Here is a 20,898-nt window from a genome sequence, read left to right on the forward strand (position 1 = left end):
ATCTTGTAATGGTGCCATCAGAAGTTTTCTTGATACAAAATACCCACTTACAACCAATGATAGTCTTGTTGGAAGGAAGAGAGACCAACCTCTAAGTCCCTTGATTTTGAAGAGCGGTAAACTCTTCAGTCGTAGCAGCAGTCCAAAGAGAAGATTGCAAAGCCTGAGTAGCAGTAGTTGGCTCAGTAAGAGTTAGATAAAGAGAAGGAGCACGAGTGAGATGACATGCCTTAGACCTGGTAATCATGGATGAGTGTTGAGAGGAGGAATTACAGTAGAAAAAGACGGAATTGCAGTCGAAGAAAAGGGGTCAAAAGATAAAGGTAAATAGATCTGAATAGAAGAAATGAAAATAGGAGATGAAGCAGAAAGAGGAGAGTGAAGATAAGTAGAAGTAGGAGAAGTACAAGGCACAAAAGAGGAAGGAATTGGCTCAGAAGCAATAGGTAAAATAGGTGCAGAGGCACCAGGCCGAGAAAACATGACAGAGCTGGATGAAAGAGGCAGAGATGCAAACCTAGAGACAAATTAGGAATGCAGAGAAACAAGTAAAGAAAACCTTGAAACATGAGATGGGACAGAGGTAGGCCATAAAAATGAGTGAATAGTAGAGAAAGAAGAAGAATCAGTCGACTGAAGGGATTAATGAAAGCAAGTCTCATTGAAAAGGACATATCTAGAAAGATAAACTTTTCCATAAATTGGATCCAAACATTTGTAACCTTTAGTTGTATGATGATAACCCAAAAACACACAAGGAGTAGACCCAGGTTCTAGCTTGTGAGACACATAAGGCCTAAGCCAAGGAAAGCATTGACATCCAAACACTTTGAGAAAATTATAATCAAGAATGGTGTGAAACAAAAGTTGAAAAGGGGATTTATGGCCAAGAGAAAGACTAGGCATCCTATTAATGGAAAATACAATAGTATACCCATAGCCTTAAACCAATATTTAAGGGGAAGAGATGACTGATAAGGTAAGGCAATAGTAGTCTTAGTGATGTGCTAATGCTTCCTTTCAACTATGCCATTTTGTTATGGTGTATAGGGACAAGTGAGATGATGAACAATACCATAAGTGGTCAAATAGTCATGCATTTATTATTAACAAATTCAGTCCTATTATCAGTCCGCAAAATTTTTAAAGAAGTAGAGAAATGGTTTTCAACATAAGCCTTAAATACCAAAAAGGTAGAAAAGACATCACTCTTAGCATAAAGATGATAAATCCAACAAAATCTGGTGAAATCATCAACAAACAACAAGTAGTACTTATAACCAGGTATAAAAGCACTAAATGGTCCCCAAACACCATTATGAACAAGAGAAAATGGTTGTTTAATAGCAGAACTAGATAGTTTGAAAGGTAGCCTATGAATTTTAGCAACACTACATGGTGTACAAGCAAATTCAATACAATCTTTATTCTTAGAACTAGTAGATAAATGCTAAGTAATATGATGAAATTTCAGAGGTGAAGGATGACTAATCCTTTGATGACAAATATGTGAGAAAGTGTGAGCAATGTAAGCTAGAAGAGACTGTGGAGAAAAAGAGGCCAAGTGGTAAAGACCATTCACATTAGGACCTTTGTGTAGAACCTGATTCATAAGCTTGTCCTGAACAACAAAGGAATTAGCATCAAAAGTAACTGTACAATTATTATCCTTAGCTAACCGATGAACAAATAATAGATTAGAGGAAATGGTAGGAACATGTAGAAGATTATTAAGCTGAAAAGAATATTGTGGAATAGATAACAGTCCATTACCAATGTGTTGAATAGGAACATGTTGACCATTTCCTACTGTCACTTGATTTTGCCTTTGGTATGGATGATAAAGATGAAGATTGCCAAGGTCATTTGTGATATGATTTGTGGTAGCAGAATCAATATACCAAGGTGTAGCAGAGGAATTTGAAGGAAAAGAAGTCTAATTGGATGAATTCAAATTTGTAGTGACTGAATAAGCCTTAGATTGAGGCATTGAAGGAGTAGAGGATGAAAAAGATTGAGATGTCTGATAGTTAGGATCCATGTGAAACCAGCAATCCAAAGCAATACGGTTGAAAACTACAAGAAAATGAGGCATATAACACGGAAGTATTTGCGATGACATACTTATCGTTGCAAAAAGTGCATTTTTGCGACGGCACTACTTGTCGTCTCTAATAAATCAGTTTTTAGCGATTGTACCACTTCATATCACAAAAAAGTAAGTTGTTGCGACGGCAACAACTGCAGTCGTTGCGACGGCAACAACTGCAGTCGTAAATAATTCAAATTTTTGGCGACAATAACCCTTGCAGTCACAAATAAATACATTTTTTGCGACGCAAAATTTTCCGTCACAAATAAAAAATTAGTGAAACGATGTGATTTTATTGTTTAAATTTTCATATGTGACGGTGAAACTTGCCGTCGCAAAAAAAAAAAAAAAAAAAAAAAAAAAAACCAAAAAATCTGATAACTCAGCTTTATTTTTTGCCATCCGCGCTTGTTTTTCCAACCTTCAACCAAAAATCCCCGATCTCTCTCTCTCTCCTCCCGACTCTCTCTATTTCTCTGTCGACTGTGAGCAAAGGCAGACGACGGCGGCGAGCGAGCGACGACGGTCATGCATTTTTTTCATCTTCGTTTTCACGTCTCAGTCAGTCTCCACATCTGAACCAGGTTAGCTCTTCTTCTTCTTCGTCTTCACGTCTCTCTCGTTCGTTCAGATTCCAATTTCACATTTCTTCTTCTTCTTCTTCTCTCTCTCTCTCTCTCTCATTTTCCTTGTAATCTCTCTCATGAATTTGCTTTCTGGCACTGACAGTTTCACCTGAACTCTGAACGATCTACCAATCCATCCAAAATTTCAGTTCCTTCGCTGACCTCGTTCTGTCTTTCTACCACTAAGTTTTATCCGGGTATGTATATTTATATTTTTTTTTCTCACTTTCTTTTTAACTCCCTTGAATTTTCATTTATTTCTCGCTTAAATCCATTTGACTGCTCAGAAAATTAAGTTAAAGAAGAAGAAAATTAAAAAGAAAGCATGGGTTTTTGTTGCTTTTTATGCTTTTGCAGACACCTGTTCGAACTGACATGAAATTATGAATTTTTATTTTTATTTTTTTGTAAATGGGATTTTTAACTGTGAATATTGTTTTCCATTTGATTGCAAATTTAGGGTTCCAATATTTTAAGTACCAAAGTCTAATTACTGACAGAGTGGAAGAAAGAAAAGAAAGAGGAAATTTTTATTATCATGAGCTATTAGATTGATTGGCTTGCCTGAAATTTAAATTTACTTTGAAGTTGTAAAGAAATAACCACACCATCAATTATGAATTGGATACTTGTGTTTGTTTGCGTGTGTTTGTGTGGAAGAGAACCATTTAGTTTTTGTCAAATAGCGAATTGGGTAAGAGTGAATGGTATGAAACTTTTTAAATTTAATTTAATTTTTTTTATTCTCTGGGTATCTTAGAAGAAATCAGCAATCACCATATATATACATTTATTTATTTTTATTTTTATTTTTTGACTTTTGAATCCAACTTCTTGTGAGTTATTACTATGTTGTTGTATACATTCACACATACATTCATATATACATGTGTGATTATTCAAAGTCAAAATACGAATAACTGAGATTGGAGAGTTTCCATAATCAAAATAAATAAAAAAAACTAATTTCTAGGGTTCACTATTTAGATTTTTTTTTTTTTTTTGGGTGTGAAACATTAGGCTTGTAAATCTCTGTAGAATTATTGGATCTTGGGCTGCTCATTAGTTATTGTAAATGGAGTACAGCTTCAATCCAATCCAAGTCGTGGAAATATTGTAGATGTATGAGCATATCTGTCTTTGTGAAATATGCGTGAGAATTTTTTTGGTAAGTATATTTGTGAAAGTGCCTGTCTATGTTGTTTTTGGGTGCTTGTAAATATTTTGAACTTTTACACCTCCGAAGAACAAAAGTTTTGCAATACTGCTCCGGATCCTACTTTGATATGGTGTTTCATTTAGGTAAGTTTTTTGAGCTCTATGAGATATTAAAATAGCTAACTGGATATGCAGGATCAAATGACCATATAAAGGTGCAGGGTGAAATCTTGGTTGGGTCTTGTGGCTCGTATGGTAAGCCACGAGAGCTTGAAACATATAGAGCAGGTTTCAAGAGATTTGCCCCCACAACCTTTAGAGAGAGGTATGGTTATTCATCCTTCTTTTCTTTTTCTTTTTTTGGTTATTTCTTTAAATACTTCTTTGCATTAGGTAGAAACTCCTCTGGTCTATTTTTTTCTTTTGCTGGCTGCACTCTTCTGAAGTTGTGGGACAAGCTTGTAGACTTTACTACGTTATCCAGATTTCGTTTTATATGAAAACTCATCCTTGCTCAAAGGACAATTCTGGTCGGGATGAGATTCAGGAGCATATGATTACTGAATGTAAATCTTGGGGTTGTGGTTCTTTTTTTTGTACATAGTTATGAGCAGGAACTTATCAAAACAAACTTAAATGTTAGGATAGTTCGCTCTGGAACACTCTTCATACATGCCCCAAGATTTGTCACATTGAAGATGGTAAATGTATAATATAATTTGAGATATCTTGAAAGTAGCGTTTGGTAACATTGCCAGCTTCATGTTTTCTGTACAGAAAATGAGAAACATGCTCTTTTTTTTTTTTTTTTTTTTTTTTTCTTTTTAAATTTTTTAATGTGGATACAAGTATTAGTTGGTTTATGTTCACATGGTGAAACTATCCCAATCAGCTTTCTCTTCTCTTATGTTCAAGTGCTGCTGATTCTGACCTCCCAGGGACGGATTTCTTCCTTATTCTACATTGTCTTATAACACCACTCATCCATCTCAATATTCTGAGCTGACTTGCAGCCATAGTTCTAAAAACCGGCCGATACGTTACGTATCGGCCAATGCGTATCGGAAAAATAGGACACCGCGACAGACCGCTGAGATTGAAAATCGCAATCGTATCGGCCGAGTCCCTGTACGTATCGGTCTGTAACCGTTACACAAGCCGCGACGGACCGATACTCACCGTTTCGGACCGGTACGGGAAAGAAAAGGCTAAAAAACCTGTGAAATGATTTTCAAAATTTCACCGTCGCGACACCCGATGCCCAATACGTGCCGATTGATACTACCGATACTGATACTCCGCGATTGATATCGATACCGTTACGTTACCCGATACCGCGATTTAGAACCATGCTTGCAGCATTTACTTATCCCCTATAAAATTTTAATGTTTGGTGTAGTATATTTATGGTTCTATTTTCTTTAAGCTTGATAAATTGACATGCATTTTAATTTAATGTAATTTCTATTGTTTATAGTTTGTCTAACACTGCATATGTCAGTTGACCTAGATCTCGGATTGAGCCTGTGGGAAATATTTGCTGTAAATAGGTCAGATGAAAAGCAGGAAACACAAAGGTCCTTTCAATATAATATAATATGATTTTCCCTAATATACATAAAAGAAAATGATTTTGACAATACAATTGCAGCAAATAAAAGCTCTTCTTGAGAGTTTGGGACTTCTTTCTGCCTAGATTATTTAGACTGGTTTGGAAATGGTGCAACTGATTCACATTCCAGAAATGCTGATCGATCTGTGTTGGAAATGGTTGGAAAATTCTGGGTAAAATCAAAATTTTTTCTTAAGTTTGGTCTATTTTTTAGGTGGGCCCTGTGCGTCGATTTTCGCGGGTCAAAGTGGTAACGCGTTCTATGCCGCGTTGTGATTTACGTGGTAAATTTGGTTGCTCAAAACCATTACCGAGTGAATGGAAAATTGAAGCCAAAGTATGCTCCATGGAAATGGAGTTTTGGTGAAAAATCCTTAAAGGTTTGAATAAGGCTTGTCCCACGTTGATTTGGTGGGAAGTTTTGAATGGGTTTATAAGGCATGTGATTGGAACTTGGGTGTGCCACAAAGGGTATCCAAGTGTTTTAGAGAGGGAGGCTATGGGTAAAATGGGCTACACCCATTGGACCCAAAAATCACCACGCGCGTCGCCACCCGTTCGGGCGGGCTGGGCGCGTGTGTGAGGTTGGGCTTGTCTGGCCCAATACCTATCTTTTTGGGTAAAAAATATTTGAATTTAATTTTTTTTTGGTAAAATTAATTCCGAAAATAAACTGGTCCTGTTTTACTGTACACCCAAACAGGGCCCTTCCCGTTTTTATCTGTTTGAATTTTGAATCCAACAGATTTAAATCTGTTTAATTCAAAACCACACAGATTTCATACCTGTTCAATTCAAAATCAATAGCCACCACTACATCTATAAATAGGACAACCCTCATTTGATGTTTTATATTCAGAAATTTCGTACTTCACCTCTGCAAATTTATTCTTCATTTTGCTGCATTTAATTTTTGTGAGAAAGAGTATAAACACTTAGTGTGTTCATTAGGCAAACAATTGGTAGTGCTGCTATTATTTGTAGTTGATCATTTCATCCTGGAAGATAGACGTCTATATTCTGAAAGCACCGTGGAGAGGACGAATCCGTCTTAAGGATACAGTGTCAAACACTGGACTTGATCAGAATAATATTCAAGATATTAATCAAGTAAGTTATTTATTTATTTTCTGTTTTTTATTATTTATTTAAATCAGATTTTAATTTTGTTTTTGTAACAAAATAAAATTTGTTTTTATTTATTTAATTCTATTAATCAATTTGATATTTGTAATCAAACATTTTTCTCTCCTTTCCTTTATTTCTTTATATTCTAGTTGTTGTTTAGTACACAACAAAATTTAATCAATTTAAAAACAGTGAAGATTGTCCAACAATCTGTTATTTCAAAATTTTTACAAGCACATCCTGCTGATTTTTCTACCACTAAAAATTGCAGGTCAGGCTGTACTTTTTGTAGATTTTTCTGAAGTATGAATTTACATTTCCTATAATAGTTTCATAATCTGCTTAGATAATGTTATATCTGTTTCATAGACTGCTTGATCTTTAGGGCTTTGTAATGTTATCTGTTATTTGGTCCGTTGGTTCTTGAAGTGATTGTCTGTTGAGTTATAACAATTTTGTTGAGCTTATCAGACATTATTGTTTAATATTGCTTTTTAGATTTGATTGATGTCTAATATTTGCATTTGGTGTTTGTATATTTTGTGGTTTTGTCTTTGGGGTATGATGCATGTAATATTGTAGAATTTGTTTCTGACTTAGAATTCTTCCTTTCCTGTAATATTAACATTAATTTTTTGTTCAAGCCAGGAAATGATTCGTTTGATTTGAGAGAGGCAGTTTCCTGCTGCTTTTAAGTGTTACCATTACTTTCACAAAATTGGTTCTGTATCTAGTGACAACCTGTTCTTCAAAATGGTCATCCATGTCCACAGTGATCCAGCATTTTGATGATATCAGAAAGAGATGAGGTCCTATTTAAGCTTAAGCTTGTAATGTAGTGAGTCATCTGGTATTTTGGTCATCGTATATTATGGTTTATGTTATTCCTTGTCATTTTTTGTTATGCATGTTCCTTGAATTTTTTGATTGAAAAACCTTGGAATGTTCAGGAACAAACCGGGATTGTGGCCTATATATAGAGGTAACCAGTCTCTGCCAAAAGATACGGTAGACTGGCATAAATCAGTTGGTGATACTTCTGTTCTTTTTCTTTTTCTTTTTCTTTTTGCCAGGATTTTTTGTTGGCATAAATTTATTCAAGGAAAACAGGGAGAAAGCTGCTGAAACTGCAAAAAAACAACAATGATTTGCTTAAAAATGTCAACAGCAGCAATGGAACATTAGCAAAAGATGATTTAGCAGATGAAGATGCAAATTTGATGATCAAACTGAAATTTCTTACAAATAAGGTATGTGTAGGTGATGATCTAGTTGTTACCTTGATTGTAAATATTTGGTGGAAAACTCACCCTTTCTATTGTGTGGTCCAATTTTTAATTTATTTGTATTAATTTCATGGCTTTTTATTATTACATGGGACTTGTATATTATAAATTTGGGTAGCTGAATAGACCCTTGCTGATCCCGCATAATAGGTCACTTGAATGATAGTAAGAATGTTGTTCATAAACTTCTAAGAGCTCTTTGGGTCCCATATAAGAGTTGAAACAAAAGTTATTATCTAGGGTCCATACCATGGTTATGATTATTGGCCGATTTGTACTTGTATTTTGGCCTTACGATACAGATACTTCTTCATATACCGTTGTGAATAAATATCGTTCGCAATCTGGCTGGTTCGTTCTGCGACTGTTTGAATCGGATAAACAAACCCATATTTATCAATGAAGCAATCTGGTTCACAAAAATTTTAAAATTTGAAATTTAAATTGACTAGATTTTGGTATATGCCTGATGCGGGACAAAATAGTATGGGGGGCTGTTTATGTAAAGTGGATTAGAGGAGTGATAGTTATATTCCAACATGGGACTTTCATCTTTGTGTGCATAGTGTTTGGTATTCATATCACATGGCGATATGAAGTAAATTAAGCACATATTTTATTTCTTGAGATTATTGTAAAACTTTAGTTAAAGTGAAAAAAACGTAGAATAACAAGTATTTAGTTTTTAAGTGTTATGTCCAAGATCGGTTGAAGGTGGACTTTGTGGGTTTTTTTTTTTTTTTTTTTTTTTGTAATTGATTTGGTTTAATTGTCTAATTAAGTAAAAAAAAAAAAAAATGATTTATTGATGCATTGGTTAAAATGTGACAAATAATGTTTAATAGTAAAAAATTGTATTACAAATGTTTTGGGGGAAAATTACAAATGTTTAATGTTTAATGATCCAAATGCTTAGTGATCCTTAGCATGAAACTTGGCACACACGACCGCCTGAGCACGAGAGACTTATTATGAGAGAAGACGGGACTCAAATCGAGTTCCCAGTTTGGGAGTTAGCGCCAGATTTCACTCTAGACAAACTAGTTTGTTAAGAAACTTAGAATTCGAGGTGTTAACACTCCAAAATCACTAAACCGCGTCAGAGTAGCACGAAACTTGGGGCATATGACTGCCTAGGCACGAGAGACTTGTGGGAGAAGACGGGAGTCGAATCGGGTTCCTGGTTTGAGAGTTAGAGCCGGATTTCGGTCTAGGCAAACTAGTTCCTTAAGAAATTTAGAATTTGAGGTGTTGACGCCCAAAAATAACCAAACGGTATCGGATTAGCACGAAACTTAGCACACACAACAGCCTAGGCATGAGAGACTTGTGGGAGAAGATGAGACTCGAATTGGGTTCTCGGTTTGGGAGTTAGAGCCGGATTTTGGACTAGGCAAACTAATTCCTTAACAAACATAGAATTTGAGGTGTTGACGCCCCAAAATAACCAAACGGCGTCGGATTAGCACGAAACTTGACACACACGACCGCTAGGCACGAGACTTGTAGGAGAAGACGGGACTCGAATCGGGTTCCCGGTTTGGGGATTAAAGTCGGATTTCGGTGATGGCAAACTAGTTCCTTAAGAACTTAGAATTTAAGATGTTGACGCCCCAAAATACCAAACGGCGTCGGATTAGCACGAAACTGGGCATACATGACTGCTTAGGGGCTAGAGACTTGTGAGAGAAGACATGACTCGAATCGCATTCTCGGTTTGGGAGTTAGAGCCGGATTTCGGTCTAGGCAAATTAGTTTCTTAAAAAACTTAGAATTCGAGGGGTTGACGCTCCAAAATCACCAAACGGCGTCGAATTAGTACGAAACTTGGCTCACACGACCGCCTAGGCACGAGAGACTTGTGGGAGAAGACGGGACTCGAATCGAGTTCCCAGTTTGGGAGTTTATACCAGATTTCACTCTACACAAACTAGTTTCTTAAGAAACGTAAAATTCGAGGTGTTAACGCCCCAAAATCACCAAACGACATCGAACTAGCACGAAACATGGCACACAAGACCGCCTAGGCATGAGAGACTTGTGGGAGAAGACATGACTCGAATTCTGATACCCGGTTTAGGAGTTAGAACCGGATTTCACTTTATACAAACTAGTTTGTTAAGAAACTTAAAATTCGATGTGTTGACGCCCCAAAATCACCAACTGGCGTCAGAGTAGCACGAAACTTGGCACACACGACCGTCTAGGCACGAGAGACTTGTGGGAGAAAACGGGACTCGAATCGGATTCCCGGTTTAGGAGTTAGAGCCGAATTTCACTCTAGAAAAATTAGTTTCTTAAGAAATTTAGAATTCGAGATGTTAATGCTCCAAAATCACCAAACGACGTTAGAGTAGCATGAAACTTGGCACATACGACCGCCTAGGCACGAGAGATTTGTGGGAGAAGACGGAACTCGAATCAGATTCCCGGTTTGGAAGTTAAAGCCGAATTTCACTTTAGACAAACTAGTTTTTTAAAAAACTTAGAATTTAAGGTGTTAACGCCCCAAAATCACCAAACGGTGTCGGAATAGCACGAAACTTGGCACACACGATCGCCTAGGCACGAGAGACTTGTGGGAGAAAACGGGACTCGAATCAGATTCCCGATTTGGGGGTTAGGGTCGGATTTCACTTTAGACAAATTAACTTATTAAGAAACTTAGAATTTGAGGTGTTAACTCTCCAAAATCACCAAACAGCGTCGAAGTGGCACGAAACTTGACACACACGACTGCCTAGACACGAGAGACTTGTAGGAGAAGACGGGACTCGAATCGAATTTCCGGTGTGGGAGTTAGAGCCGGATTTCACTTTAGACAAATTAGTTTCTTAAGAAACCTAGAATTCGAGGTGTTAACGCCCCAAAGTCACCAAACGACGTCAAAGTAGCATGTAACTTGGCACACACGCCCGCCGAGGCACGAGAGACTTGTGGGAGATGACGGGACTCGAATCGAATTCCCGATTTGGGAGTTAGAACCGGATTTCACTCTAGACAAATTAGCTTCTTAAGAAATTTAGAATTCGAGGTATTAACGCCCCAAAATCACCAAACAGCGTCGGAGTGGCACAAAACTTGGCACACACGACCGCCTAGGCACAAAAGACTTGTGGGAGAAGACGGAACCTGAATTGGATTCTCGATTTGGGAGTTAGAGCCGGATTTCACTCTAGACAAATTAGTTTCTTAAAAAACTTAAATTTCGAGGTGTTAACACTCCAAAATTACCAAACGGCGTCGGAGTAGCACAAATCTTGGCACACACGACCGTCTAGGCACAAGAGACTTGTGGGAGAGGACGGGACTTGAATCGGATTCCCGGTTTGGAAGTTAGAGGCGGATTTTTCTCTAGACAAATTAGTTTCTTAAGAAACTTAGAATTCGAGGTGTTGATGCCCCAAAATCACCAAACGGCGTCGGTGTAGCACGAAACTTGGCACATACGATCGCCTAGGCACGAGAGACTTGTGAGAGAAGACGAGACTCGAATCGGATTCCCGGTTTGGGAGTTAGAGCTGGATTTCACGCTAGGCAAACTAGTTCCTTAAGAAACTTAGAATTTGAGGTATTGACGCCCCAAAATCAATGAACGGCGTCGGATTAGCACGAAACTTGTTACACACGGCCGCCTAGGCATGAGAGACTTATGGGAGAGGACGAGACTCGAATTACGTTCTCAATTTTGGAGTTAGAGGCGGATTTCGGTCTAGGCAAAATTATTTACTTAATTGTCTTTATAACTGTATAGTAGTTAAATTTTTTATTTTTATATTGTCACTAATTTTTTTTTTTTTTTTGATATTTTCCGAGTAGGAGTTTGCTTCTTGTGGAATGCATGCTTGTGAAAAATGCGACTAACTTTTATTTTTGTAACCCATGGAGAATGATGAGGAAAACTTTTAATTTTAGTTTATGTTATTTTGAATTATGAACAACTTTATGTATTTAAACATTATATATGTATTATGGAACATTATGTAGTGGGGTAATTTTGTTAATGTATAGTTATGGGTGCATGAATGTTTTTATTATGGAGAAATTGTTATTTCTATACAGGAATTTTTATATTATTATGCAATTATTGGTTTCTTTTTCAATTGTTTTTCATTTAATATAGGTAATTTTAATATTTTTAATAATTATATTGCAGTTTTTTTTTTAATATTTTAATAATTATATTGTAGGTTTTTTTTTTTTTTTTTTTTTTTGGCGACGGCACCACACCGTCGCAAAAAAAAAAACACAATTCGAGACAGCATTACTTGCGGTCTCAAATAAGACTTTTAGCTACGGTAAAATAGTGTCATCGCAAAAGTTCTCACTTTTTTTACATATTATTGGCGATAGTGAAATGCCGTCGCAAAAAGTAACAATTGTCGTCGCATTTAAAAAGTTTTTGCAACGCCCTTTGTTGCGACCCTTCCTTCGCTGTTGCTAAAATTTTTTTGAGATGGCATTAGGAGTATTAGTGACGGCATGCCGTCGCAAAAACCTGAATTTTTTTGTAGTGAATACCTCTACATATCTGACAACCAGAAGAATTAGAAGAACTGTTACTGGTTCCTCCAAATCTACCTGTGAGATTGATTTGATCTACCTCCTCTGTATCTTCCACCTTTAAAACCGCAAAAAGTATTTCTACCTCTGTGACTAGATTGTGCAGAGGAATGAGTCCTAGAATACTAAGAATAAGATGGTGAATTCTCAGAATTTTTAGTTGTAGCATAAGCAACTGAAAACTCATTTTGCAGAACACGTTTCGCTTTGTTATCTATATGTATGGCTTCTACACATAGACGAGAGTATAGATCCTCCATTGAAATAGATTCTACTCGAGCACGTATAGCAGTTTTGAGAGCATCATACTCATCAGATAAATCGTTTAGTGTGAGAAGTACAAAATCTTCATCATCAATCATTGAAGATGCAGGTCAAAGTTGATTGGAGATCTCCTTAATCTTGGTCAAATATTCCTCCATTAAAGCACCTCTTTTTGTGATTGATTGTAATTGATTTTTCAGGTGATGAATATGAGAACAATATAAGGAAGTGTATTTCTTCTCTAGAGCACTCCATACTTGGAAGCAGTGTTGGTGATGAAGGACTGAAGAAAGTACAGAAGATGAGAGTGTTGCAGTGATGCAACTCAAAAGATGGGCATCCATTGTCTTCCATTTTAGAAACTCAGGATTTGGCACAGTTGTTCCAGAGGAATCAAGAATATCTGGTACAGGACAAGGTACCAGACCAGTAACAAAATCATGAAGATCAGTCACTCGAAGTACATTCTGAAGCTGGCTTCTCCAAATCAAAAAAAAAAAAAAATTTGTAGAATCAAGCTTAACAGTGACTAATGAATTAAAATTTGTAAGAAGAAGACTCAGATTTGTAGGTATAGATTGAGAATTTGAAGAAGAAGAAGATGAAATCACCATTGTTACACCTTGCTCGTAGGAGCTTGTGGTGGCTCTGATACGATAACAGAAATTGAAACTAAATTTTCAATGATCAATTCACATGCGTTTACACTTATACAAATTGGTTAGAGTTTGTTATCTCTAACTACTTTTCAGTTATATTCCTATCTCTCTTATATCTATTCAGCTCTTTCTCTCTCTCTTGCTGCTTCAATGCTTGTGGCTTCAATTGTGGAATAGAACACATTTTCTGTTGTGGCTTAGGTAGCTTATCAGTAAACAATCATAATATTTTTAAAATCCGTGGTTTCAAATTAAATCAAACCAAATCGTGGTTTAGTGGTTCGGTTCGGATTGCTTTCAAGATTTTCATGGATTGGTTTGGTTCCAAATTCGATGTAACTGTAGGTAATAGATTGATCTTAATTTATAGCTAAATCGAACCAATCTAAACCATTCTCACCTCTAGTAATTAGAATAATAGGCAGAATTATAACTTAAATATGACCATTTCCATGGAAGATTTGTATTCCTAGGAATTTACGCTTCTACTGTACTCAAAAAAATAATAATAATTAAAAAATATTTATTTTTATAGATATTAATACTATAATAACTAATTAATTTTATATTTTAAAAAGTCGCTTACCATTAGTATAGCAAAATTATTTCTAAAACAAAGGCCAGAACATAACTAAGCAATTTAAGGTGAATTATTTATAATAGTATATATTAATTTGAAACATGTTGTTAAATTGTTTTTATGTTCTATTATAAAATAAAAAATCTTAAACCTTAAATTTGACCATATGTTAGTCCAAAAACAAATGTAATTAAACAAACACTTTTATGCATTTTGGCTAGATCTCTGTATTTTTATGAAATGAAATGGACATTTTTATGCATTTTAATTTGTTACTGTATTTTTATTGTAATTATTTTATTTTTTTACCTTTCATAAATGTTATTCTTATTTTCTTTTTCAAATATTTAAATTTTAAGAGAAAAAATTGAAAAAAGTTAATTTAATGACCAATTGAGAGAGGAGAAAGGAAATAAAATTTAGAAGCACCAAAACTAAAATTTAAATATTAACAAGAAAATTAAGAATTATCTATATGTACTGGCAATCGACATGCACAAGAGAAGGGATCAAAGAAATGTTACTAATATAATTATGTTTATTAATTATTTGTAGAATTATCACACGTGTATATCTATTATATATATATATATATTAAGCAATGCTTGAGGATGAATGACTTGCTTTTTGACCTGTTTTTACCATAATTGCACTCTCAATCCTCTTTTTTGTTTCATTAGTCATTTGAGATCCTATTTTGTAATTTACTAAAAAAGGGCATGGTCCTATATATTTCTTAATTTACCCTTAAAATATCGTACAATTACCCTTAAAAAGGGGCATGGTCCTATTGTGTTTGAGAAGTTTGTGTGTTGGGTTTTTTTGATTTTTTACATTAAAAGTATAACCTTTTTGTAAAACTAAAAAAAATAAATTCAAACAAAATATCACATTCAACTCCATAATCATTTCATTTTTTCTCTCACAAACATCACATCCAACTATAAAAAACCAAACTATCTTACCAAACACCAAATTTTTTTTATCAAATAATATCCTACAACTAAAAAAACCTACATAAAAACCCAACTCCCAAACACCCACAAAGTAGGGTAGTTTGGATTATTTTAATTTCCTATTTTGCTGTTTTGTTTTTCAATTTTCCTTTTTTTTTTGGGAGGGAGGGAGGGAGGGAGGGAGGGGGAGAGTTTTGAGGGTTTTTGGAAAAATCAACTTTCATAAAAGTATTTTTGAGTAATTCTATTTACACATAGTAGAAACTCTCAATACATACCACAAATAGTGAAATAGTGTTCAGATATAAATATTAGAACAAAAGCCAAATGATCGAATATAAATTTATGAACATAAACTAGTTGTTCGGATATAAATAATTGAACGGAATATATTTGAATAATTTATTTTTATTTCTAATTTTAATTCTGAACATTTGACAGATAGCCATTTTATTAATAAATTATTAAATCAATTAACAGTGTTTAATAGTATTAGAACTTTATTTCAATTAATAATTGAAGTAATTTTATTATTATGCAGGAGAATAGTTTGAAATTTTATTTTTACGATTAATTCTATTAAATAAATTTTTTTGATAAAAAGATATTTATAATTTTTTAAACCATAAAAGACAATTTATATTTTAAACAACTCAGTGATGTATTTATAATTTATCCCTGTTTAACCCAGTTGCCTTGCAACTTGTCTTATTTATCTATTTGTTTTTTTTCTTTCAACGGGCAAACTTTGGCAATCTTATCGGTTTGCATTTTTGATAATTTTTTTTATTAACTTATTTTCGTTTTTCGTGAATTTTATTTAAATTAAAAAAAAATTAACTTCTAAACTCTACTCCAAGAAACAAAATAAAAAAAAAAATTAAAAAATCAAAAAAGCTTAGAAAAGATTAAAAAAAAATTAAAAATAGTAGATTTTGTTTTTGCTTACTTCTTCTTCTTCTTCTTCTTCTTCTTTTAATTTTTTTTTTATACTTTTAAGTACATCTAGATTAGGTGTATCTAGAAATAAAAAATGACTAAAATATTTTTAAAAGATTACAAGAAACAAAAAATTCTATTTTAAAAACTCAAAAATTGTTTTTGAAAATTTAAAATAAAATAGAGTGATTATGATTTCTTTCATGATATAATTTATCTCTTTTATCTTTTTTGATTCTCTCGATAATTTTATCATATATTTAATCATTTATTCTATTTTTGTGAGAAATATTTTTTTTGTAGTTTTGAAATTCAAATGTACCATAATCATAGCTCATGCCTTGCACGAACTTTTTTCAACTATTATATATATATTAGGTAGGTAGCCCGTGCAACGCACGGCTAGTTGTCCATGTTTTTTTTTTTTATGGCGAGGTTATACATTTTTGTGGTTAATTTTGATTTTTTATTTTTACCTTCACTACATTGTCTCTCTATTATCATCACCTTCATCATTATTGCCATTGTTGCCGCTCTCATTACAATATAAAAATTAAAAATTATAATTCAAAAATAATAAATTTTAAATTTGATCTTATATTCAACACTTAATTTTTTAACAACCAACTTTCAATTTAATAAATTTATCATTTAGTTTTATTATTTAATTCTCAACATTCAGTTTTCAATTTTTAATTTTATATGTTGCTTGATCTCATTTGTGTGAATTTTTACTTTGTCAGAAATTCAACCATGCTAAAGTTTAAAATGAAATTACTTAACATATAGAAAAAGAAATTTAAAAAAATAAAAAAGAAACGTTACATTGAACAACTAATTGCTCATTTAGTTTTGTAAACATAAAAAAGTAAAATGAACCAAATTTGAACAAATTTTAAAACTCATAAAACCTTTCAAACCAAACTTAAATAGTTAAAATGCTGGTAAAAGTTACAAACATATACATATGTATATATATATTTTGGGATACATATTTAAGAGTTTTAGTTATGAGTTTGGATTCTCTAAAGTAATTTTAGTTTTTTTTTTTTTTTAGATTATTGATATTTAATTGTACAAAAATTAAAGATACAGCAATCAAAAGTTGCAAGTATAACAGTCATACAAATAATCACTCTAACATCACTTTTAAAAAATAAAAAAACTCAAAAAAAATCTTTCCTTTTGGACTATTAGCCTAATTTAGTGAACCAAAATTTCTTACATAATTTTCAAAAGCTCACCACCCAAATTAATTCACCAACCATACTAAAGGGAAAAATAGAAAATTCAAAAAGAAGTTAGGGACAAAATAGGCAAGAAAAGATGAGCCTTCTCAACCAAAGCAATATATCAAACTTTTGCTTAAAACAACTAATATATTATAATGGCTACTTTAAGCTATACTTTTCATATGTTAACCTCTATTAGCAGTTTAAGTTCTAATTAAAAATATTTATTTTTCTTAAATATATTATGAGAAAAGAAAAATTACCTAATAACATACATAGGCTTTTATATTGGGAAAATTAGTGATAAGTCTCTTTTTTTTTCTTTTTCTTTTCCTTGATCAGCAAAGACAAAGAGACTATTGATAATAATCAAGGTACATATGACCTTAGAGTAACTCTAACCATACTCTTCATTTTTTTATTGGTTAAAACATAAAAATAAAAGAAAAGGTAATTCTTTATTTTGCATAATTTCTTTTTTATCTATGTACTCCAACACTATGCTTTATTTTAACTATTTATACACAAATTATTTAAAAGGCCTTCCAAGACTCTTCAATTGTAGTTAGTTTTGAAATTTTTTTACAAAATAATTATTATAATAATTAGTCTGTTTAAATGACTAAAATATAACAATAAATTATACTAGCTTTAATAGTTAACATATATGCAGCACAGTGCAACTAACAAAGGTTTGAAGACCAATACCCCTTACAGAATTCCACCTTAATTCCAACATATGAAAAACTACCTAAGAAGTATGCACAAGTAGTCTTACACTAGAAAAAAAAATAAAAAATAAATAAATAAATAAAAAGAATGATCAAAGGGATTATTCAGAATATCATCTGATTTTGATCCATGCGTTTACCAGATTTGCTTCACATAGTTAAATAATCCATAACCAGACTTGTGTATGCTGATTAATAATAATAGATTAGAAAGATAATTATTCATTCCTCCAGCATTTATTATGGATGCAACCCAGTTTTTGTCTCCAAGGATTGGATCCTTGCGCCTCCCAGATTCATGAATCACTTCTTCTATTTCCACTGTTCTTTGTCTAGCAAGTGCTTCCTCCATTGACAGCTTCTCCTCAATATTCTTGCCAATTTCACTCTCAAACAACACAATCTAATAGTTCTCTCTCTATATATATAGGCTATGCATGTTTTCCATATTAGATTGCGTGGGAATATTATGAGTACAATTAGATTATATATAGGCCATGCATGTTTGCCATATTAGATTTTTTTTTCTTTGCCATATTAGATTGGGTGGGAATATTATGAGTACAATAAGATTGAGTAAGAAAATTACTAGTGTAGTGGTATTATGTTAGAGATGTAAAACAAATTGTGTTTGTTTGTGCACTGATTTGATGATATTAGTTAACTAGAATGTGACTTTGAACCAAGGAATTGTATTGAGTACTCCTGGAATATGGTCACGTAGTATTCTAAGAAATTGTGATTAGTGGAGAATGCAGGACAATGAATAGTTTTTTTCGTATGATTAGTCATTTGGCCATAAAGTCTCTCCTAAGGGGTGATCTTGGATTTCACTTTTACGAGCGGAATGGGATGCAAGTTTTAAGTGCTTGCAAGGAGAAAGTGTGAGTTTAATTCCCCTAAGTGCCTAATCTAATAGCTAACTACTAACTTTTGCTAATTAAAAAAATAAATATATATATATATATATATATAGAATGTGACTTTGTTATTTTTGTAAATTGAGATGCAACATATCTAGTCTTCTGAAATTAGAGTAGCAAGACCATCTTCCACATGGGAATGCTATCACCGTGGCATTTTCCAAAACTAAACAAGTTTTTTTTAAGGCTTATTAAATCGTATATTTTGTACGAAAATGAGTATAACAAATAATGTATATATATATATATATATATTTTTAAGTCTCTTATATATGAATTGTTGAGGACTTTCCTTTTTATTGAATTCCTGTCTCTCTCACATGTTTTCAACACAAAAGAATCAAACACATGATTGATGATTGTACCAACAAATTAAAAAACCTCAATATTATTTTGTGGAATCAGTGAAAAATGGGAGGAAAAAATTACACAAATATGAAATAAGGTGCAACTCGAGTTGCATTCCCGTAGTGCTATAGTTGTTTAATTTTTTATCTTTTATTTTTTATCCTACAATTCAGTGATTCTCCTACAGTATTAGGCCTTTTGGGGGTAAGTACCAGTGGTCCCTGATTGGGTTATACAAGATAATCGGATTTTGCTGCGGCAACAGGGTGCTTGCATCCTAAAAGTTGCACAATTTTATTTTGCATGATAAAAAAAAATTATATGTTTTTGCGAAAAATTATTTATATGTATTGGAAGACAATCATGAATTTAAAATTGTGCAAAAATTGAAACAGGTTTGAATAAAAAATTTAAAAAAATAAATTTAAAAAAATTCATAAATCTATATCTAAGCAGTTATAATGTCATAGGACTATTTTGTGAAAACTAAATAAGTGTGACTCTACATGAATTCTCACTTCTACTTTACAAGTGCAAGAAAACTAGAAAAGTGTGACTCTACATCAATTCCCACTTATACTTTATACATGCAAAATTGTGTCCTCCATCATTAACAAACACATGTTTTTTTTTTTTTTTTTTAAAGAGTAAAAGTAGATAGTAGTGTTGGAATTATTCCATACAGTTAGGTCATATTTGGATCACAAGATTAACAGTGAGGTATTAATAATCCTATCAAATTAGTGTGGTATTCACTATCCAATTGGATTAATAGGATAAATTATCCATTAGATTAATAATCTCACCCCTACTCCATTACTAATAATCTTACAAATTTGTTGGATTAATCATTCATTGGATTAATAATACTAAACCAAAATGTTAAAATAAGCATGAGATAATTGGACCCACGGATTAATAATCTCAATTCCATACTCTAATCTATCCAATCAAACATGCCCTTATAGTTCCCGACATTTGAAACACATAGGATAAATAGAATGAACTAGTCAATAACTAGTGCTTATTATGGGAAAGAAGTAAATTTTATTCTTTAAATATGAGCAACTTTAAGTATTCAAAAAAATTAGTTAAAAAAATATTTACATTTTAAAATTTGTGAATCAAATTTTTTTTTATTGTGACTCATGTTATCGTCCTTATACGTTATATTCTTGCCTATTCATTAGACTATAACAAATATTGAGTACAACCGTAATACCATCTTAAAAAATGTTGCCGACTAATAAAAACTAGAAATGAAATCAAGTACCCAAAAATAAAAATAAATAAATAAAACCAAAAGTCATGTACAAATTTGTTTTGTTCCACAAATCCAATCCAAATATAAATATCTGCTAAGGTAATATGAAATTACTCATTAAATAGTGATAATGCCACATTATATCACTGTCAATCTTCGACTACCTTGAACTCTGCTTTGGAGCTAAGCTCGGGGCCACCATGGGACAACATAGGTACAACCTTGGCACTGTGCTACACATCTATGGGTATTATCTCCTCAAGCACTACGGAATGGATATATACATAATGTGACACGGGGGAGTGTTTCCAACAAGCTTTTTAAAAAGTTCAAATTATGCATTTTATCTCGATTTAGTAAACTCTTTAATAGTGAAGTTATTTTGGGCCATCGCTTTAAAGTTCTCTATATTTAAAGAGCCTAACAGACTCTCTAAAAGCAGATGCAGGGGCAATGGAGCGAGAACAAACAAATTTTTTTTTTTTAATTTGGAGCATGTATATATTTTATATATTAAATATATTCTAATAATTATTT

General features: G+C 33.0%; 1 long non-coding RNA gene across 6 annotated transcripts; it reads left to right on the plus strand.

Moving 5' to 3' along the window:
- The first annotated feature begins 2,539 nt into the window (after positions 1–2,539).
- On the plus strand, positions 2,540–13,372 carry LOC145804480 (uncharacterized). Of its 6 annotated transcripts, XR_014346272.1 has the most exons (7): positions 2,540–2,676; positions 2,822–2,915; positions 4,072–4,201; positions 6,440–6,598; positions 7,265–7,598; positions 7,690–7,866; positions 12,930–13,372. It is a non-coding gene; the product is annotated as an uncharacterized LOC145804480 (long non-coding RNA). The 6 variants fall into 6 exon arrangements; XR_014346268.1 differs by having other exon boundaries at positions 7,265–7,866; XR_014346270.1 differs by having other exon boundaries at positions 6,473–6,598; positions 7,265–7,866.
- Positions 13,373–20,898: the final 7,526 nt, after the last annotated feature.

The sequence above is a fragment of the Camellia sinensis genome, chromosome 12 (genome assembly GCF_055761805.1).
Source record: "Camellia sinensis isolate YWXY chromosome 12, ASM5576180v1, whole genome shotgun sequence".
NCBI lineage: Eukaryota > Viridiplantae > Streptophyta > Magnoliopsida > Ericales > Theaceae > Camellia > Camellia sinensis.